The 15,891-nt window shown below is 40.5% G+C and overlaps 2 long non-coding RNA genes across 3 annotated transcripts in view; both read right to left on the bottom strand.

The window, feature by feature from the left end:
• Positions 1–1,926: 1,926 nt before the first annotated feature.
• On the bottom strand, positions 1,927–9,996 carry LOC130542941 (uncharacterized). 2 transcript variants are annotated; one of them, XR_008957868.1, is made up of 3 exons: positions 8,447–9,523; positions 4,803–4,963; positions 2,503–3,055 (listed from the first exon to the last, which is right to left on the bottom strand). It is a non-coding gene; the product is annotated as an uncharacterized LOC130542941 (long non-coding RNA). The 2 variants fall into 2 exon arrangements; XR_008957867.1 differs by having other exon boundaries at positions 1,927–4,963; positions 8,447–9,996.
• Positions 9,997–15,099: 5,103 nt separating this feature from the next.
• Positions 15,100–15,891, bottom strand: part of LOC123000850 (uncharacterized) — a 41,315-nt gene continuing 40,523 nt past the window's right edge. Inside the window, exon 4 of the long non-coding RNA XR_008957865.1 lies at positions 15,100–15,149. This is a non-coding gene — a long non-coding RNA (uncharacterized LOC123000850). The remainder of the gene's footprint in view (positions 15,150–15,891) is intronic.

Genomic DNA, 15,891 nt, shown 5'->3' with positions numbered 1-15,891 from the left:
ATATACTTTACATCCAGGTGGAAAAGAGGAATTGCTGATGAATGGGAGTCCAGGGAGGTACTAAGTGAGGGCCCCACATACAATTTATGATCAGCACTCTTGGACTTCAGAATGATTAATACCATCAATTCTCACTGGAATAAGAGCTGTTTTAGCCCAGGAGAGGACTGTATATTACTGTTTATAGAAGCAGATAACATCAAAGTAACCCATGGCTTGTGTTAAGCAAATACAAAATTCTGGGTCAACGCAAATTAATCCTAAAGGAGTAAAGGAAAGTTCTTAATGACTGTGAGATCTATACATTATCACTTTTCATTCAAGTGGTGGAAAATGGTTAGAACTATTGATGAGATTTGCAACTGGCCTCCTTTACCACGTTGTGCTAACAGCTGCATAATAACATATTCTCTGATAAAGACCCTTATTATCTATACATCTGTAGTTTGTTAATGAAGTGTAGAAGTCTATGCAATTTTAAAATTACATTCAGGAGCTTCTGAACCATTTTAATATTATGTTTCACAACAAAAATGCAGCAAATCACATTATACTTTATATATTCTTACACTTTAAGTGGCTGTGTGGATGGATGAATTAAAGACTGTTCTCTTATCTACATTATACAAAACAGATGTTATTTCAAGGGCATATCACAAAGAGATTTTTTTTCCCCCCAAATGATGTTACTCAGTGAGTAATAATATATTCCTTTGGTGTTAGGAAGATGGGAAATTTGTAAACAAAAGAAAAATATATGTGGACATTAATATTGAAATGCTGTATGTACACATTAAAAAAAACATTTTGGGGATTTTGAGTACAATTCAAAGGAACTGTGGATAAATTAAGTTCCTCAGCCAACATTTTAATATTTCTCTTCCTATATAGTTGGCTTTTGCTTTAACACCTCTTTATCCCAAAATCTTTAATTATTTCATTGCCCCATTTGGGTTATGTCACATATCCATCTTATTATTTCCAAATGAATTATGGAATGCCAATCCTTTTCAGATAAGCATAGTAATAAATTAAAATTTTTTAAAATCAGCCTCATGTCCTCTGCCTGCCAGAAAGTATATAAAGTAGCATTTCCCTTTTTTTTCCTATTGTTTCAAGTCATACCAATTTCAAAAAGGTAGGAATCTCGTTGACTTGAATTTCACATCCTTTTTCTTCTTGTTTGGATGTTGCTTAAAGTTGCAATAGAAATTGGCCGACTAACTAATTTGTTAATTATTTAATCCAGTCTCTGGTAGAGTAAATTGATTTTCCTCGGAAAGCACTCATAGGAAAAATAAACTAGTCAATGAAATTACTCTCTAGTAAAGTTTTTAAATTATTTTAATATTTAAAGATTATTTCACTTAAATCAGTGGCTTGAACTCAGATTCCTAAGATTAGTATTTGACCATAGGTTTTATTATAAAATTGAGGGCAAGAAGGTTATCTTAGTCTAAATGATACCTAGAGAAATTATATTATCCCAATAAAAATATGGCATTTTTATTATTCGGTGTTTACTGATTTGGGTGTATTTCCGACAAGTCATGTAAAATTAGGACTGACTTTGTTCTGCCTACTCATGAAATAGTCCCGGCTTAAGCACCCTGAATTTGAGCCTTCGAGCAGTAGTCTTTAAAGCGCTGACTGCGCACACTTAAAATGGCTGTATGCCATTACAGAATCATGAATATATGCCATTTCTGATGTAATTTTCTTGGAAACTTAAGGCATAATGTTTGAGACGTTATCGCATTAACTTGTTTACATTCTTTCTCTTGTAGACCACATTTTTAGCCTCACGATCCAAACACTTCTAGAAGCTTCCAATGATTAGCAAGCAACTAATCAGCTTGGACAACCAAATCAAACCCGTCCAGTGATGTCTTTTTGACAAAGTGTTATTATTACGTTAGTAGGCTCTTTGGATACCATTTTTATTTGTCAAAGCAAGTCACTTTTTTGGACTTCTGAAATGGCATGAGCTAATCAAGGAAGATAGAACCCCATTTAACAGACGAGAACCCTGAGTCCCAAAGGTCCAAAGTTAAGCCTAAATTGCAGACTCCAAGGTCAAACAGCAAGTCATCGTGTTTCAGAAACAGTGTGCAGGCATTTTGACACCTCGTCAGGCATTCTTTTTCTAAGCCAGTTGCCCAAATGATTTGCACAGTTTTAGCGAAGCTGTTTTCAAAAGCCCTGCTTGAGTAACAGATTATTTCAACATATCTATAAATATCATTCATATTAGGTAATAGACAACCATTGGGATTCTGATCTGAGTATGACCGTTGTTGATAAAAACCCATGATAAAGTTGCTGCCCCAGAAATAGTAACCAGGGTATTCAACTATGAGGATGACATTTTTTGTTTTGTTTTACTGCTATTTTATATTCAGGGAAGAAAGGGATTCCTCCAATATCTACCAATTTTTTAAAATAAAACTTTGTAAACTGTGTATTTATATACATATTTACCTACTGTGTAAGTTTTCTAAACCAGTATCTTTAAGTAAGTAATAGCAGTTTACCTTTCAGTGGTGACATGGCAAAGAATTAGTTCAACTTTTCTCAAGCTCTTCTTCCATTATTCTGCCCCCCCCGCACACACAATACCTTATATTTTTCTACTACTTATAAGGGGTAATACAAACAGTGCTCCTTGACTGAAATATCACAGGACGCCGACATGCTGTTTATGAAGATGGAGGGTATTCCACCCCTGTTGGAATTTGCAACTATCCCTTTTCTTGGGTTCTTATCAGTCATTTTAACAGTACTAGTCACTTGGGCTACCCTATCCATTGAGAGTTTATAGTGACTGTAAATCTATTAAGCCACAATTTGCACATAATAAAATGAAACAGCAAGTAGTTAAATGAAAGGCTCAATTCTGAGCTGCCGAACATTTTCCAGGAAAAGTCATTGAAACTGCTTCTGCTACTGCTGCTCTCTGCCTTTGAGAAATTCAATCATGCTGATTGAGGAAACCTGGAGAGAGTTGGCTGTTCCTTCCTCCTGTTCATAATTGCCCTGTAGACCATTTAATCATCTGTAGATGAAACAAAGCTGGTGCTGTAGAGGGCCGGAAACAAAGGCATGCGCTTATCAATTGCTTCCTACCCACCCTGCAGAGCCAGCACCCATCTCTGCGCCGAGCTGCCGTCGGGCGGGGGAGCTGCAGGCAGACTGGATCTTCCGGTTGTCGGTACGGTGGCCTTCCTGCACGCCTTTATTTTATTACAGGGAAGGGCACACCGGCCAAGTTTTTAAGAGCTGAGCTCAGAGCCGAGAATGAAGTCTTTCTGCTTGCTGGAGAATGCAGATGGGCCTAGATAGACTAGCAAGACCAGCACTTGACAAGAAGAAATCCTGGCGTTGACTAAGCAAAACAAAATAATTGACCACAAACGGCCATCTGCAAATCAACATCAGTATATGCATGGCGCGTATCTATACTACAGATGTTATCTGTACCATAAACAACCAGGTGCTCCGCGAGCGTATTTTGGCACGTCACCCTGAAAGCTTAATTTCTGTGTTAGCAGCTGGTTTCATTGTCCCGTGTTGGTGGGTGACCCTGGCCCCTAGTGCACAAAAGGTGTGGTCAGAAACCACATGCCCAGTTTTATTAAGTAAGAAAAGAAGACAGGCTGGCAAGTGGAGACACTGAGAACCGGAAAACCTGATACATCGTACTAATTGACTTGGAATATTAGCTCTGTGTAGAGCCACGAAATGCCTTTCCTCCTGAATATAGACAATGCGGCCAACAGCTGAAGGCCCGTCGGTAACTCTGTGAGGCTGTCATAAACGGCGATGCCTAATTTTAAGAATGAAGTGGGGTGAACGTTGTGTTTACCAAAGAAATCCATAAAGAATAGTTACATGGTTTGGAGCTGTCCGTCTGATTATTGCAAGACAATCGTTTGCGTTTTTCGTTTTTAAGCTTTTCTTATCAGTAGGAAATTTGTAGGGAATTTTAATTCTAACAAACCCTCACGTCTGGCTAATGTGTGCCAATTAAGTTCTATTCATTGCATCAACAGTTTTCTGTTACCTGTTCCTTCAGGTAGAACAGAGTCTGATAGCCCTGCTCTTTCCCAGGCTTCTGTGCAAGGACCTTTGCTGCCTGCAAACAGTAGGGACACCTGTTTTCTGAGCAGCGCAGGCCAGCATCTGAAATCTTAGGAATGGGGCTGCTATTGAAAAAGGGGTGCTTGATAAGGCAGCCACTGTGATAGGCAGCGGAAATTTGATAATGAAAGGAGATGCTTAATAGATTAATCTGGTGCGATTTGCCAAAACACAGGGTTTTCTGGAAGATTATCCACACTCGCAATAGGAAGCCCTTTGTTTTGTGAAAGTCCCCACTTATCATTGTATTCTTTATCTCAATAAGAAACATAATGGTTTACTTGTTTACATGCATGGTGGATATATTTGGAGCTGGGCTGCGGGGCTGGGAACTGCCTTTCAGTTGAAATGTCTCCAACATGCAGGTTATTAGCTGAGGGAGAACAAGCAGTTGGACACATATAAAATTTAAATCTGCCTTGCTTAGATTGGCAGAAAGGACTGTTATTTCATCCACTGGGAAAAGGTTTTATTTCCTGCTCAAATACTTTCGGAGGAAAATCACAAGCTCATTTGTAGCCATCATATAAGAATGTGTATATATTTTTAGAGCTTAAGTGGTCTGTCTACAGAAATGGACTTCTTGCTGTCAACCGGTTATTTACCACTAATTTTAATTATTTCATTAGCTTGTCTTGCTCCTTCTGTTTTGTTCAACCTACCATAAACTGTGACGTCTGCCTTTACGTTATTTCCATTGACTGTGTGGCTCAAACCGAGCCCTTGATGCATCTTGAACGATACCGCTTTGGTTTCTGGAATTGATTTTTAAATATCTCACATATCCGGCAGGACAGGACTTCCAAAGCACAGTGCTCTTACTCTGAAAATAAACAAAAAAATATCCCCACGGTTGAACACAACTTGAGTAAAGCTCTTGCAGCTTTTTTTTTTTTAAGTAATCCTATATATTGACACAGCTCTTTTTTTTTTCTCATACAAAATACAGCTTGCCAGAGGAAATAAATATCTGTACATTTTAGCACGGATACAGAGTTTTATATGACGTGCTCCCAGTGTCTCCCTGCTGGGGTTCAGATGCTTGTGTCCCTGGCCTTTAGTAAGAACAGCTAACATGTATTGGCTCGTTATTATATGCCGGGCCATTGTACAGGGAACCTTTTAGGTGTGTTTTTTTTTTTTTTAAACTTAATCCTCACAACAATGTGACCCTCACAACAACTACTCTCCCCTTTACAGGTGAAAAATGCACGTGAGAAGGTCAGTCGTTGCTTAGGGTTGCCATTTAGAAGTGACAAAATGAGGGCTTGATCCTAGGTGCTTGCCATCTGGAGAGTGTTTCTGGCTACTCCATTTCATTGCCTCTTGGGTCACTTGACTTTCCTTGTTACTCAATATTAAAGGAAACTGAGAGTGAGGTAGGACATGGTTATTTTTATAGAAGCCTGTGAAGAAGAAATGATACCCAACAGGAAAGTTTGGGAGGCATGTAGAACACGCTATCCGCTGCTTTCTCCGCCGCCGTGGGAGACTTTAGGCCATTGAATGACCGTTGCCAGGAAGAGTCATCGCATCACATGTGCAAGAAGGAGGGACAGGAGGACATAGAAATGTACAAGGGAAAAGTGGGGGTGAGAATCAGAGCAACCTATCAAAAGACAATGGATCTCCAAAGAATTGTCTGTCGAGACCAAAGGATGGCTACCAACAGTTTGCTGGCTCACACAGCTGAAAATGAATCCAGTGCTGGGAAAAACTACCCCAGGTAACACATGGCACCCTGTGAAAAATGGCATTGTGCCTCCCTCAAACACGTTTAGAAGCTGAAAGCACTGGAAAGCTAGTCTTTGCATTTATAGTTTTTGTTTCATATTTTACAGTTGGTGGAGGCACATATGGCTTTGCTGTCTTTCCTCTAGTTAACCTAAATTGGGGCTATTCTTGTTGAAAAATAGCTTTTCGCTGGGGGATAAAACTATATCACATATTTTGAAATTGCAGTCAAGTGGTCAAACTTGAGCCTGTGATTTCATTTTCCAAATGCTTTCTAAGATGTTCCCTGATTATTTGCGTCAGAATAGTGTCATTATATATTCTCATTTATTCAGCATTTGATTTCATTTTATATATATGAAAAAGTTCTTCTGTCTGGGGTCATGTCGATGAATCCAAGAACAGTTAACTGTCTGTCATTCCGGTATCTCATGCGGTACATATTTTCAGTTTATTTATGTAAGGAATACGCCTCCTCTCAGTTGTGTTTCTGAATCAAAATGTATGGCTGCATGACCAGACCTGAAAACCGTGGTATTTCCTTTTCATAGATGTTAAAACACCATGAATAAGCAGGATTCCTCACCATCAAGCACCTTCATGGTTAATTAAATCTCTGCACAGAGACACAGAAGACTCGTGTCTCTGTGGTGCAGTAATGGAGTCCCAGGGATAAACACAGGAACAAAATTGCTTGTTGGGCTTGGAATGTTTTCACTAGAAGCTGACTCCCTCAAATAACTTATTTTTTGTTGACTCTAATTATTTACGTTGACTGGAATGATTTTATTTTCAGGAATAGCAATAGTCATTTATCCTCCAAAATATCTTAGCAATGAGGAGTCCCACATGAAAAAAAATTAACGTGGAGAGCCACATTAAATTCGGGCTGCACATTTATAGAAAGCTTTGAATCACATTAAAGTCTCCATTTTATAAACTTTTCTACTCAATTTTAGTATTAAGGGTAAGCCACATGAGGTAGGATTGTTCCTGTACCTTGAGGATTCAAATCATTCTGCCTAGTGTAAGGTCTTATCTCTTTTCTTTATTATTATTGTTATGTTATTATTTGTTTTATTCTTTATTATTTTAATTCTTAAATTTTGTCCTTTTTTGGGCAAATATGCTTTTTCCCCCTTCTGTATAATATACTGTCAGTTTTCCACACAAGGATCACATCCTACCACACAAACATTCTCCACAGCTTTCCCTGGGGAAATACACATCTATGTACTAAATATTTCTCACATCTCTCCCCTTGAATATATCTCTTCCACCATCAGTCTTGTTCATTCCACCTCATTTTTCACTGGGGCCACTGTAACCCCCTACCTAGTTTACTGCATCTACTCTGGCCTCCTCCAATCCATTTTCCACCTTGGAATCAGAGGAGGTGTTCCAAAAGTGCAAATCTGATCACCATTTTGATTAAAACCCTTGAAGGCTTCCCATTGCTCCCAGGATCAAGCCAAATCCCTATGACGTGGTAGAACTCCTCCCAGCCCCTTCTCCTGCTACCCTCTTGCTCCTTCCCTGCACTCTAGGGACACGGACCTTCTTCCAGCACCTTGAGATCACTGTCTTTGTCCTCCTGCGTAGATTCTATACATGCTCTTCTCTCAACCTGGGACATTCTTCCTTCTTCTTGTCACCTTCCTCAGGGAAGCTTCCCTTCGCCTCCCTGATTCAGTCGCACTTTTGTAGGATCTCTCCGAACCCTGGGAACCTGTCTTCTGTAATATCTATTGCAATAGTACCTTCATACTAACTTATGTGTCTCTCTCTTCCCTACCGGAGGTAAAACCCAAGACACTTTCACAAGGATATGTCCTTCCTGTTGTCCTCATATAGCAGGCACCCAGTGAAGATATATTGAATGATGAATTAACAGATTGAAAAATGAAATAAAGATTTTGCTAGAATAATTAAGTCTCAAATTAAGCTAAACAACCTAAGCTGACAACTCTTTTCAGTACCAAGAATGAGACCAGTCTCGTCTCACGAGTAGTGCTTTCTGAGGCATAGGCGTAGATGGTGAAGCAAAATACGGTAAATCTCCCCCTTGCACATCAGCCTACAGCTCGGATTCCCCGCCAATAATAAGTGGCTGAGGCAAGTTTGTCTGCCCTTCTCAGGTGTGTATCTCCCTTCTCCCAGCGCACAGGTGCCTGGAGCATATACACTACACCAGCATTGTGTTAATGGGTGAGCAGGCATAGGAAATGCTTTATGAAATCGTGTTCTGCCATCTTATTTATTCAACAAATTGGTTCTGTGCACACTGTGTGCCTTGTGATGAAGTTGACGGCCAGGAATTATGAGCTTTGGGAGAAAAAAATAATTTTATTGACTGTTTCAGTGACGGCAAGGAAAAAAGTCCTTGTCCCACCCACATATCCAAACTGCGGCACCACTGAGAAGGCTATCAGCTGGGATGCTAAGATCTTGATTTCACCAGGGACATAAGCTTCTTTACCCAGTGCTGCCAAGAGATACGACAAAGCCAAGCCCAATCTAGAAGTCTTATCCCAGCCATTCCAACTGATGGCCTGCTGTAGTGACAACTCACCAAGACTTGGGGTAGACGTCTATTCAACAATCCCAAGACGTTCCAGGCCCTGTGCTCTGGTCCGAGTTCCTGCCCTCAAGATCCTTGTTATCAACCAAGGAGATCTGAAACACAGAAAGATGAAAGATATTTTTTATACCAAGGGCCAGAGAACTGAATTAGTTCTTCACAGAGGAAATTACACTTGAGCCAAACCTTGGAGGGAAAGTAGAGTTTACCAGGTAAAGTCAGGCAGAGGAAAGAGCTTGACCCAGAGCAGGAAGGTGTGAGACTGTAAGGCAAATCCAGAGAGCTGAAGCTAATGCACTGTGGCTAGAGTTTAGTGAGGCGGAAGGGCCAATGAAGGAGTTAGAAGGATGCCACTAACTATCCATAGTGGATCATGGATGGGAAGAGTAGTTGTTGTCCTCCCTACATGGTGTCCATGAGTTGTTGTCTTTTCTCTTCAAGTAATCTGCCCTCCTGTGACCTTTCTTGCAACTTGCAGGGTTGCAACATCTGCCCTTCTGTCACACCATGGTTGAGCATTATGTGACAATGGAAATGGACAATCTTGAGCTCATACTATTAGTATATTAGTTTTGTATTGTTGCATGATGAATTACCAAAACTTAGTTGTTGAAACAACAAAAATGTATTATCTCACAATTTCTCTGGGTCAGAGTTCCAGACATGGAATAGCTTGATTCTCTGCTCAGGGTCTCACTGGGATGCAATCAGTGTCAGCCAGTGCTGCTGTTCTCATTTGAGCTTCTGGGTTCTCTTCCAAGTTCATGATTATTGGCAGAACTCATCACCTTGAATTGGCCAGACTGACATCCCCATTTCTTTACTCACTCTCAGGCAGGGGACACTCTCTAGAAGCAACTCATAGCCCTTATCTCCTGGCTCCTCTATCTTCAAGCCAGCAAGCATGCTTCAGATCCTTTTCATGCTTTGGGTCTCTGACTTCTTTTTCACCAACTGGAAAACACCCCCTCCTTTTAAAGGGCTCATGTGATTTGGGTAGGCCCATCCAGAAAAAATCTTCCTATTTTATGAACATACAACCTAAATATGGGAGCATAATCCATCCTATTCATAGGGATTGTACAGGGTGTGTATAGCAGGGCAGGCAATCTTGGGAATGTTAGAATCTTCTAATTCTGCCTACCACAATGAGCCACTACAGTGGCCGTGATTCAGTTTTGTGTAAACAGAGAATGCAATGACAATAAAAGGCCCCTTGAAACTATTGCCCACCCCCTAAACTTTACCCCACTGGCCTACCATCCCTAACACTGGAGTTCTTCCACAGATGTTATTACTCTTCTAGGTTAACCAACAAACCAAGGGACACTGTGTGTAGAGGCTGCATATTGACCAAGAGAGAAAGGAAGACAACAGCTGGAGCATCCTTCTCCAGTTCTTTCATACGGGCATATTCCCATGCATTGACCTAATGGAGTCACGGGTTACCAGCTGGGATACTCTAGTTGAAGGTTGTTGCTTTTTGCTGTCAGGAAGCCATTACCCTTCTTCTGACAAGAACATTCTTAGTTTCCTTTGGGGAACCACCCTCTCCCCTACTCTAAATCTGTGAGAATAGGGTGGAAATAATCCCCCGCCTAGTAATGAGGGGCATGTTAGACTGAGACCTGCCTACGAGGATACAACTCTCTGGCCACAGTGATTTCCTCAGGGATGTGCATCTAACCCAGGCTGAGCCAACTAGTACCAACAAGTCCCGAATTTTCACTAGAACTCTCTGGAAAATAAGCTCTCTTTTATTGGTGATAGACTGCCTCAAGTGGGATTTCTTAACTTCCAACACTATTGGCATTTTGGGCCCAATAATATTTTGTTGAGGGAGGGGGCTGTGCACTGAGGGCATCTTGCAGCATCCCTAGCTTCTACCTACTACATGCCAGTAGTGCTCCCCACCCCCATCCCCAGTTACAACAATCAAAAATGTCTCCACAAATTGTCAGATGTACCCTGGAGGGCAAAGTCACCAACTACAAAGAACTTCTGGCTTAGAGCCACTTGGATCCATCTTGCCACCAGGAGAGACACTGCTTGAGAGTCAAACCAATATAGAGAACAGAGTTGGGATGTGTTGAGGAACAAATTCTGATGACATCAGTTGAACGCTTTTGCATCTTTTCTTATGAGATATACCCTAGACTTTTTAGTTGTATGCAACAATAAACTCCTTTCTCTGCTTAAGCCTATTTGATTTAGGTTTCTTTTACTAAATCAGGCACTTTGGATGAATATAGCCTGGGCAAAAAGATGCCAAAACAACAATTTCAATCAATTCTAATGTGAGCCTAGGTCAAATGCATAGGAAAATAATCTTCTTAAAGAAAAAGTTTTTGGAACTAAATGATAAACTTCATCAAATTCATAATGTCTTTTCCTTACCTACAGTGTTCCATTTCAAATTTGTCTTCATAGTCAAATAAGTAGTAATTGCCTGACAGATAGCTGTCATAAGCCTCTGAAAGGAGAAGTTCCCCCAAAGAGGTACTACAAAGTGTTTCAGTAGGACTTGTTTTCAGGTGCACCTTGGAGAAGCAAAACCCCAATTAGCTGAAAGAAATGTATCTAATCATTCTCTCTCTCTCTCTCTCTCTCTCTCTCACACACACACACACACACACACACACACACACACACGCACGCCAGGGAGGCTGAGAGATGGAGTTGGCCCAAGAATAACTGAGACCATTCTCCTTACTTTCCCCCAATCTCTACTACTCTCTGAACATCAATTTATATCTCCCTTGATATGAAATAGCTTCTTAAAATGACACAAAACATAGGCCCCTCTGACTCCCCAGTATTCTCTCCCCAGCCATAGAAGAGGTACCTCTCTACATTTCTGTATACCTCAAGTTCAATCATTTTAGCCCAGTGAACACACTCGGATCTTGTGTCTTTTCTTGGATCAATCATCTGTGGCTAGTGGATAGACTACCTTAATGGGTCCTGTGACTACTCTCCCTAACCAATGCTTTGGGGTCATATAAGGACAAGGATGTGGCCAAACCCTGCAGTAACTGTGTGGACCAGGGCAGGGGGCATTCCTGGAAAAAGTGGGAAGGAGCATTGAGCTGTCATTTTGGAAGGGGAGCACTCAAAGGAAACTTCTTTGAAACTTTTTCCTTGAAGTCCAAGCAATTAATATTAGGTTTTGCTATACTTATATTGTTTCTTCAAGGTTACTTTAGTTCAGTCCATTAGCAACTTGGATAGGGCATAATGATCCTAAGATGCATAGCCCTGTGAAACAAAATGAAAAAGAAAAGAAAAAGGCTTCCCCAAGCACAGAGCAGAGCCGCATTAATGGTGGCCTTGTTCAATAAAGCTTATAGATATAACTGATAGGACCCAGCCCAGACATTGAAAGTAGTATCTGTAGCAGGTCCAGATATCAGAGCCTCACAGCCTTTTCGGACAGATCCATTGTTTGTAGACTTTCAGTGGGATCTGGATCTTGGTGCCCTGTTGATGCCAGAGTGTGTCTACTTGGTTCCCAAAGGACATGCCGGATTGTTGGATGCAGTACAAATTTTCCATGTATTAATGCAGTTGAGAAACGTTTACATGTTCTTTTTTTTTATTTTAATTTTTGTAAACCCAATTACACAATGGCTGGGGCAAGAGTGCAGGAGGAGAGGGAAGGCTGGAGGAGAGGCAGGGGAGCTGCTGGCCTAACAGAACACTCTGGTTTTCCACAGAAAAGGACAAATCGTCCTGGTAAACCCACACACTGATTCACATCTTCTTGACCCAACAAAGATAACCAGAGGGAAAATTTTTAGTTGAAGAGTTCTGAGCCCTGATCCTGAAAACTCATTAGGAACTTGAAGAAACAAAGGGGGGAAAAAAAACCCTCAGCTATTCCACTTATTCTTACTACTTGCACATAGGTCAACAAGGGTGGTTAGAAAACTTGTAAACTACAAAGCAACAATTACTAAATATTTTCTCTGCAAGAACAAATGAGCTTGACGAGGATTCTAGTCCAAACCAGAGCCAAAAGAAATTTTAACAATCCAGGCCAACACTCGGAGCCAAATGGAGGAAGATGTGTTATTCTTCCCTTCCTACTTGTGGAGAGAAATGGTATGTAGATAAGGACAGCATACAACATTTCTCCACCTCAGCTTCCAGGTCTGGTTTTACTTCTCTGCAAAATGTTTCTGAGGTGAGTTAAAGTTGGGGAAAAGGCACAAATAGAATTGTTTTTTAGCCTGGTTTTTAAAGTCTTAGACCTATCCATCCAAACACTGCTTTGCAAACATTTTTCCCCCAGCAGTTCCACATGTAACCTCATTCCGAACCCCAAAATATAAACCAGAAAATGTGGAGCTGCTATAGCTGAAATGGAAGGGGGAGGCCCAGAGTTCTGCATGCTTGGCTTCACCTCTTCCTTCTGGATTCCACAGAAAACCACTGACCTAAATCACTCTTGAGAACCTGGACAAAAGTCACACCACAGTCACTCCTGGACACTTGAAAGATCTGGGGAAGATTCTCCAGATGGTGCCGCAGGTTAAGCCTGTCCTTGTGCCTCTGGGGGTCATGCACACCTTCATGAAGATGTGAGTCAAGGCCGGAAGCCAAAAATGGAGGACTTGAAAATAGGGACTGGACCACCTGCCAAAATGAGCTGGCCAATTTCCCATGTCATGAAATGAGGCTACATTTGCAAAGAAGTAATTAGCAGTCCTTCCCACTCCTACAAAAGCACCAAAAGACCATGCTCCCACACTGATCACCAGCCTTGCCCTTAGTCACTATCTGGGAAAATCCAGTCTTTGTCCCAAAGACTGAAGATAAAGTGTAGAGGGATTGAGAGCCCCCTTGTCAAGGTGGCCCTGGTTACTCAGCTTTCAGATGAGGACTTCCCCGGGATCCAGGCAGCAGTGAAGTCAGACTGAAATGTTGGGACCAAAAACAAATGGGATTTGTAGGATTTGTGCATCATCTTGCTACCTGATGGCTTGTTACCAATGGGCTGTAGGAACAGAAATTTGATGGATATAAAATCTTGCAAGAATTATTTACTGCTTTTTTCAGAATACAGATTCACTAGTCTAAAAATGCAAAATTTTAAATCCCAATCCAATTGCATTTAAGTTTTATTCAATTTAAATTTAAATTAGTATATAATCTGCAAACCACTTTCATTTCCCCCCTACAGTATCCTTGGAAGGTGGACAGCTGTTAGCTGCTATGAGTTGCTCATATTTATCATACCAAAGACAGAATTCCTTGTTTCTTCCACCCAGGTACTTCCCTCCTTTACTCACCCAACAGTCTCCAGTTACTTATGTTAAATCTTAAGAATCATCCTGTCCTTTCTTTCATACCTGCATTCAGTGAATTGGCAAATCTTGTCAGTACTACCTCCAGTATATATTCTTTTTTTTTTATATAATGATTTTTTATTATGTTAGTCACCATACAGTACATCCCCGGTTTCCGATGTAAGGCTCGATGATTCATTAGTTGTCCAGTATATATTCTTAATCTGACCATTTCTTGTCATCCCAAAACCCTAGTCTGAGGCACTATTGTCTTCTGTTTTGTTTCCCTTTGTTTTGTTTTGCTGCCTACCCTGCATTCTTCAGTTAGCCATCAGAGTGATTGTCTCAAAGCCTGAATCAGATAGTATCATCACCCTGCATAAAACCCCACAGTGGCCCATCGTACAAAAAACAAAAACAAAAACAAAAAACAAACAACAACAACAAAAACAAACTGTTCACTATTCTCTAAAATTCCTAATAATGTAGCCGATCATCACCTACAAGTCTTACCTTCTATCCCCAAACTTTACCTGCCTCTAGCCAGTTTAGCCTTCTTTGTGTTTCTCAAACTCACATTTATTTCCATTCTGGGTTTTGGCAGTGCTATTTCTTCTACCTAGGAAATTCTTCCTCTGGTTTTTGCATGTCCATCTCCCTCTTATCATTTATATCTCAGGAGAAGTATCACTCCCTTAAAAAGTCATTTTTGACCATGTGACCATGGCCTTTGCTATACTATCCACACATACTCTGTGTCATTAGTGTATTTTACTTCCTTTATGATATTCATCACTACTTAAAATTATCCATGTTTTTTTACATATTTATTTATTTATTTTAAATAATATTTTTCTATTATATTATTTAGTCACCATACAGTACATCCCTAGTTTTTGATGTAAAGTTCCATGATTCATTACTTGCGTATAACACCCAGTGCACCATGCAATACGTGCCCTCCTTACTACCCATCACCGGCCTATCCCAATCCCCCACCCCCCTCCCCTCTGAAGCCCTCAGTTAGTTTCCCAGAGTCCATAGTCTCTCATGGTCCATGTTTTTACTGACATACTTATTTCATTTTCCCCACACATTGTAGTAAAATTTATGAAGTCCAGTATTTGGTCTTTCTGTTCTACTTCCAGTGTCTAGAACTGTGTCTACCACATAGTAGACACTCAGTAAATATTAGTCAAATGAATGAATTTGTTCTCTCTTAACAGTGGGATGAGGTACTATGCTAAGCCCTTTGTATATATTCTTTCAGCAATAGTTAATCAGGGAGGCAGTAGAACACAGTGGTAGACTGTGGACTCTAGCACCAGAGTCTTGGAATCAAACCTCAAATCACACTTTCACTAGCTGTAGAAGCTTGAATAGTTGAATCTCACTTTTCCTATCTGAAAAAATGAAAATAAAAGTAATACATACCTCATAGATACCCACAACCCATTTAGAACATTATCTTGCCCATAATAAATATTTAACAAATGCTGGGTATTATTATCACATTATCTTACTTTATCCTTACAACAACCCAACAATAGTTATCTGCATATTACATTTGAGGAAAAACCTGCCTCCAGATAGAATAATTTCAACCCTAGTCCATGGAGCTAGTACCAGGTAGCCCTGGAGATGAGATCTCTGCCAAGACTGTACTTTTGATACTTTACCGTGCTGCTTCACACAATGGGCTGTTTCGAAGAGTCTCAAGGTTTCCAGGTAATCAGGATCCTGTTAGAGTTCTCTTGTTCTCTAACCCGTAAATAGGTTTAGAATCTTCTTTGGTAGACCATGCATTCGAGAGGAATTTACCCTTATTTTCATGGTTTGGGTGAGGGCAGATTTCGTAAAAATTCAGTTGACCCGCTGGGCACAGTCAAAGATAGTCACCTCACCTCAGCCAGGCCAATAAAACATGCCCCAGGATTTTTGGACTTGCAACAAGTGAAAGTCTCAGATCAATTTCTGCAGTCTTTGAAGGCACAAAATGCAAAATATAAGAGTTATCAGCAGTTACATTTCCCAGTATATTTAAAAAAAAAAAAAGCCACTTGGAGGGAGAATGCAGCAAAAAATGAAAAATAAAAAAGAGTCTTGACAGCCTTTGGTTTCCTGATTCCTGTTGTTCCTGAAGCC

The sequence above is a fragment of the Ursus arctos genome, unplaced genomic scaffold, assembly GCF_023065955.2.
Source record: "Ursus arctos isolate Adak ecotype North America unplaced genomic scaffold, UrsArc2.0 scaffold_6, whole genome shotgun sequence".
Lineage (NCBI taxonomy): Eukaryota > Metazoa > Chordata > Mammalia > Carnivora > Ursidae > Ursus > Ursus arctos.
The sequence above is the reverse complement of the archived record's forward strand: the minus strand, read 5'-3'. Positions and strand labels throughout refer to the sequence as shown.